The 6,382-nt window shown below is 44.1% G+C and overlaps 1 protein-coding gene across 3 annotated transcripts in view; it reads right to left on the bottom strand.

Moving 5' to 3' along the window:
• Positions 1–1,926, bottom strand: part of LOC111262779 (uncharacterized) — a 72,079-nt gene extending 70,153 nt beyond the window's left edge. The window contains exon 1 of one of the 3 annotated variants that reach the window (XM_022837306.2): positions 965–1,926. The gene's annotated coding sequence lies outside the window, so the exon portion shown is untranslated. Of the gene's footprint in view, positions 1–691; positions 942–964 lie in introns of those variants that run through there. The other 2 variants (XM_086969321.1, XM_022837311.2) reach the window with 2 other exon arrangements.
• Positions 1,927–6,382: the final 4,456 nt, after the last annotated feature.

The following is a 6,382-nucleotide window of genomic DNA, read 5'->3' as shown; positions in this document are numbered from 1 at the left end:
TACTACTACTACTACTACTACTACTACTTCTTCTTCTACTTCTACTACTATTATTACTACTACTACTACCATTACTACTACTACTACGGCATCGGCGCTACGAGGGTAGCGCAGCAGCAGCAGTACTACGGCATCATGACTGGCGTCGTCGACGGCGGGCAGAGCCGCTACTGCTACAAGCAGTACGACCAGTACTAGCAATAGCGGCGATGCAGATGAAAGATGGCTGGCAGACCAGAGACACGGAGAGAAATAGGCCGTTCGTCTTTTGTTCCCATAGTTCGCTCAACGACCGCGATTTTTCCAGTCAGTGGCGACGATGTTCGACGCTGGTACAGTTACACTTGCGGGAACAGCAGCAGCGATCGAAGGCTGTGTGTGTGTAATGAAACGACACGACGCACTGCTGCGCGCAACTGACGACATTAGCATTAGTGGTATGCAGCATGTTCGCAGCAAAGGCCGTTCCTCGAGACGGTAGTCGAGTAGGACGAGATGCTGCTGCTCCTGCCATTGCCGCTGCTGCGAGAACGCCACTGGCATGAGGTGGAGCGATGCGAAGCAGGACCCAAGCGATTAGCGGGAAACCTAGCTGACTAACCGGCTGGGTGGTTAGCAGTTATCGCGTATTAAACTGCGTTGAGCTACCTACCTACCTGTGTCGATCTATGTTCGATGTAGGCACACTCACCACTCAGACAAGAAGGGACAGTGCTGCAGACGGCGCGCGACAACGATGCGTCGAGGTAAAACGCAAAAACGCGATTTAATTCGGCGGCAAAACCAAATCGCTCGAGCGCGCCGTCCGTACAGAGCAAGAAGGAGAAATCTCCCAGTGGCTGGCGGTAGTAACAACAACAACAACAACAACAACAACAAAGAACAAAGGTCAAGCGACAGACAAGAGCGGACATGAAGCAAACTCAGCCAATGGCTGCTATCTCGCAGCCAGTCACCCACTCACTCATTTACTTTGTCAGTGGATTAGCTAGATGTGGCTAGACCCAACGACTGACGCTCACGAACATAGGATAGAAACACGAAGAAGCACTGGCGGCAGAAAGCCTCACCGCCTCTGCTTCGAGCGCTACTTGTCGTCATAATAGTAACAAAGTAGCAACAGTCGTAGATGTCGTCCGCGAACCATGTCACTGCTGTCGTTGTGCTCTGTCTACTCTATCTTCTGAGAATGAATTTCTGTTCGTTGTGGTGCCGTTTCTAGGTGACGATTTCCCATCGTTACAAGACGATGCAATATGGAGCGGCCTTTTCACCATCACCATGCTGCTTACAGACAAACACATGCTCAACTAATAGGGTCGCTATTACTGTTATAATTGTTTCTTTTTATTTCTTATAACTGTCGCCACTTGGTGGTCAGTCATATACTGCACCGTCCCGCCATAAATAGATTTCTATAACAACAACAGCAACAATGCCGATATTAAAACTAGCTTTGTCGTTCGCTGTCAATACGGCGTCCATGTGAATTGGGAGAATCACAAATAGAAAACTATGACAGCTGGCCAGTGGATGATCTGTGAATACTTTTTGTCGCGCAGAAGATTACATTTGTTGCCAATGGTTCAGTAGACACAATGGACTATGGTTGCACTACAATGGCTGATTGAATTATATATCCGGCACGCGTGTACACAAGCCGAACTGTTTATGGGTCAACTATTTGTATCGTCTAATAAAATAATAACGCTACAATGAAACGTGCATAGGTTTAAAGAGGTTGGTTCTACCAAACGAAACTTAAACTCTAGGCGCACGAAGATTTGTCAACCCAAGTGGCCGGAACGATTAATTCGTTTACCTAAATCGTCGCTAGCCAGCATTAGTCTATCCAATCGTTACAGGCGCCATGTCACAGGACCTTACACCGGTAGCATCTGGCCTTCTGCAAAAAAATTAAACGAAGAGCAAGGCGAACACGGACAGGAAGGCAGCTTCTCGACGCAACAATAGCAGCAGTAACAATGTAACTAGTCAGCAGACATTAGCTAGCGCGAGTTGTTAAGCGTGACACAAAAGCTATCAACAGTATGACGTGAATAATAATATGAGGCAATATTATAGACCGAATCAATTGTTGCTAGCTATGTAGATCGGCAGGTACAAGCGCCTTTTGCAGGACACGACTGCGAAAGCGAGACGCAACCATTGAGGTTCCCTCCGTTGCCGTCCGCCGTACGAGTTGCCAGTGTGATACTGCCAACATTCGTTGGCCGTAGCTGTTCGTGTTCGTTACTACGGGTGATGACAATAGATAATTGGTGATAAGATAAGTACGCCAGTAGCAACAACATGTCATAAAGTGACTAGTCGAGCTATAGGACACAGACGACTTTAAGTTTTGCATTAAGACTAGGATAGAATCACGGCCCCGACTGTGGTTTTATTTGCTTCTGTCTTGGACGTTGCATATATACATGTGTATCGTATTGCCGTATAATGGCGATCATCATGGTGAGAATGGCAACTTCTGGTTGGTGATTAGTATAGCTATGTAGCTGTCGATTTGAAAAATATTACACAAAAATGTAAATGAATAAATGGAAAAAATGGACGCTTGCCACACGCGACGAAAGGAGTTAACTCGAGGAAAAGGAGCGAGTCAATAAGCCAGGCCTGCTTCAGTCATGGCCGCCTATGCAACTGAATCAATGCTATCGTTGTTTGTTGATATTCATTTGTTGTAGAGGCGATCGTATGCTAAAGCACTGGCAATAACAGTGGTAGTCTATTGAACCAGTCGTTCTCGATGCCTCACGAGGCCTTTCCGGAAAATCGCCTTCACGCGCTGATTTTAACAGACAATCAGGAACTTATAGATACGTAGTGCCACTTACAGCTATAGAGTGTGATCTTCAATAACACATTACGGATGTAAAGCTCCAAACACAAAATGCGACCCCTGTTAAGGTATTGCATTATTTGTATATATATATATATATATATATATATACGAAGAGAACGTCAACATGAGTGCGCGGGAAATCGTTACTTGGAAGCGACTATAAATCCAGAACAATTTTTGGCATTTTTTTAAGCGCCGGTTCACTGGGACCGCATCGACAACAGCTTTTTCAATGAGGGAGCTTTTGTCATTATTTCAACAAAGTAAAATGCCCCTCTTTAGACTTATCGATCCCTGCCACCCTTGACTTCCTATCCGTCTATCGTTCCGTACTCATTCAGTACTCGCACTCATTTTTCTTGTCACATCACCTGCATCTAAAGTGTCCTGTTGGTACCGTCCTGACGCAGAGCACTGGATTGCTTGTCGAGCGTTGGCTACACTTACACTATAATTGGTGTACACATCAGCAGCATTCTATATGTTATTCCAAATGATAAATGCAACGGCAATGCAACTTGGCTGCCAAGACCCGAGACAGAGACCATCTAAAGGTTGGCGACATATGTGCATCTCGCAATGTTATCGTATACAGTACTAACTGTAGCTCCGAGCTGGTTAATTTAGGCTGTTCTAGCCTAAAAGCATTTCTTACAGAGGCACGATGATTCGTACCATCAGATAGTAGCTAATTATCTAGACCATAACAGCAACCAGTTTTTATTGCCGAACCCATTACCCGTTATGTGCTGGCTCGCGAAGTATCGACTGCCCCATAGATTCGCTAAGCTTGGACGCAGATTGTCGGTTTGTAGCCGCTAACAACAAAAGTGATACAACAAGGTAACCGATCCAATAGACTTGGCCAATGCCAGTCGTTCATGCCAACGAAAATCATCAGACATAGAAAAAAGCTGGTGGACGAATAGATAGATAAGCATCGAAACAAGCAGATGGCGTCTCAACATGCGATAATTACATGTATCTATGAAGGCTAGGCCTAGGTGGCGAATGAGAACACAGCTTTACGTTCGGTTAAACCACTTAAACACTGAAGCTTTAGAGGGCTGATGACTTCTACCAGCACGAACTCGAACTACCTAACATGTCCTCAAGTTTAACAGGCAAATACGACAGTAGGCCACTGCAATAACAAGAAAAACTCGATCGCTGGAGTCTGACGAGGATCGACAGGAAACAGTGAAGGTTGATAGAGTTGTAATAAAGCGATACTCGTAGCAAACCGACACAGACGAGAACTTAACGAGGATTTCTGCTAAAAAAAACGGAATCTAGCTGACGGAGGAGTAACAAAATGGAACGAGATAAACGAGAGGAACACGGAGGAATCGCGGGCTACGTAAACGACGGCTACTCACTAGGAAGAACTGTACGACGGAAGAGTTCGGAAAACTCAACGAACCATTGTAAAAGCAGTGTGAAAAAGATAACGCCATATATCAGTTTATAAGTTCCTAGACATTGAACACCAGAAAACTGTGTTGAACAGAGGAAATTCATTAGCCGTGAATTAATATTGCATGCGATAGACTGCAGCAATGCTCTGACCTGCTGTAAAATAAAGGCAGTAACATTAAAAACGTTGCGTACTTTACAAAATCAGACAAGGACTGTGAAGGCATCTTGTCCAGTAAAAGGATAACCAGCAAAAATGCGACTGGAATCGGTACGCCTGTCGATTGTCAACCTCTAGCTCCCCGTCGTTGACGACTAGCAACTCCCGTTGGAAAAACTTGTCAGGTCTATCGTAGAAGGATGCCGATCCTCTTGTCACTCTGGTGCCACAATGATTTTGAACGATTGATGGACGCAAATCGAATACGCACTAATATATGCTAGTAGAATCGATGTAGTAGATGCAGGACACCGCTCGAGAAGGCCACTTTGACACTGGATAAAAACAAAATCATGTTTGAAATAGCCTGTCGTAAGAGAAAAAAACTTAAGTTTTCATTACTCTGCTTGACAACTCCAAGAAGAAAATGTCATACCCGATATTGCTGTTGGACACATAAAAATCGTTTTCAGTTGAGGCTAAACGTGCGATTTTGGCAACAAAAAGAGGAGCCCCACAAAAGGCCAATAGATATAGAAAGGAGCTGGGAAATAGAGGCAAACAAGGACAAAGGAAATAACCGATTAAATCCACAAGTAATTATGCATAATACGAATGGGCAGTGTGTAGCGGATTACCGCGTTCGATGCCATAGGTATAATTATATAAACAAGAATTTTGAGAAAAAATGAGAAAGAAAATACACAATTTTGATACCAGCAAGCGACACCTGAAACAATTTTATAGGGAATAGCTGATGGACATTTTTGCCGAGAAAGTGCTATCTACCAGATAGACATTTTCTAGTTCACCTGTGATTTTTGGTTAGCGTCCTAATTGCTTAAGTGATGATGGCTGAAACATCAGCAATACAGTATCTATCTCGATGTTCTAACCGTTGTTTTTAGCGAGTTGCATTGCATAATAGGCGCGTAATTTAATTCAATTGAGGTAACGAAGTTTGAACTTTACGGTCTACCGGTGGGAATCTCATTACGTTTCCTAGTCGTAACGCATGTATTTCTATCTGACCCGCCGACCCAATCGAGGCTTCAGAAACACACTAAAACGAAGCGAATATCACGAGATCATGCTCGTTTTATCTGATATCGATTGGCACAAGTGATGAATGAACAGATCTAACAGCATACTACTATTACTACCAATAGAATAGGCTCAGACGACTTTCAGCAGGTCCGACACCTACAACATAACGATAGGAATACGTGAATTATCTATGAATTACGTGCGTACACTAAGCGACCATTGCGAGATAAACAGCTCGGTCAGCAACAGGGAAGCGAGACGAATCCGCGAGCTTAATTACTCTGAACGGACATTTCCCATTGCATCGGCTAACGTTCACGTCAGCCTATCACAAATAGATCTATCTATATATTATGCGTCACGATTGGGTATCGGACGACCACCTTCTCTCCAGGAATGAACGTCAATTTACTACGGTCCTAATGTAATGTAATGTTTGACTTAGTATGGTTCGAACAAATGATTCTGTTCGAAAGTTGAACGTACGTAGATGCGATACAATACAATGTACTCGAACATCGCAGACTCAACGAGAGACGATCGTTGTTTTTGTCTGGGACCTGTAACTCTCGTTCGTTTTGAACAATATAAACATAGAGTGCCTATACTCACTACTGCGACTAGTCAACGTCGAGCTACGGACTCTTCATAATTGTTCTCTCTCATGGGATGAAATAGAATGCTTTATCTTTGTTCGCTTTCAAACCAAAGGTCGTCGCAGGACAAGCGGCATGCGACGACTTCAATAGACCAACCGCTTATAGCCTCCAATTATCACCAGACCGTACAACAAACGCTATAATGACAAACTTGCCTGCCAAATATAGAGACCATAAGATGGTGTAGGTTCGAAGCCAGATGTAGACATACATCCCGCTCAGTAGTTGGAAGGG

The sequence above is a fragment of the Varroa jacobsoni genome, unplaced genomic scaffold (genome assembly GCF_002532875.2).
Source record: "Varroa jacobsoni isolate VJ856 unplaced genomic scaffold, vjacob_1.0 scaffold_700, whole genome shotgun sequence".
NCBI classification, from domain to species: Eukaryota; Metazoa; Arthropoda; class Arachnida; order Mesostigmata; family Varroidae; genus Varroa; species Varroa jacobsoni.
The sequence above is the reverse complement of the archived record's forward strand: the minus strand, read 5'-3'. Positions and strand labels throughout refer to the sequence as shown.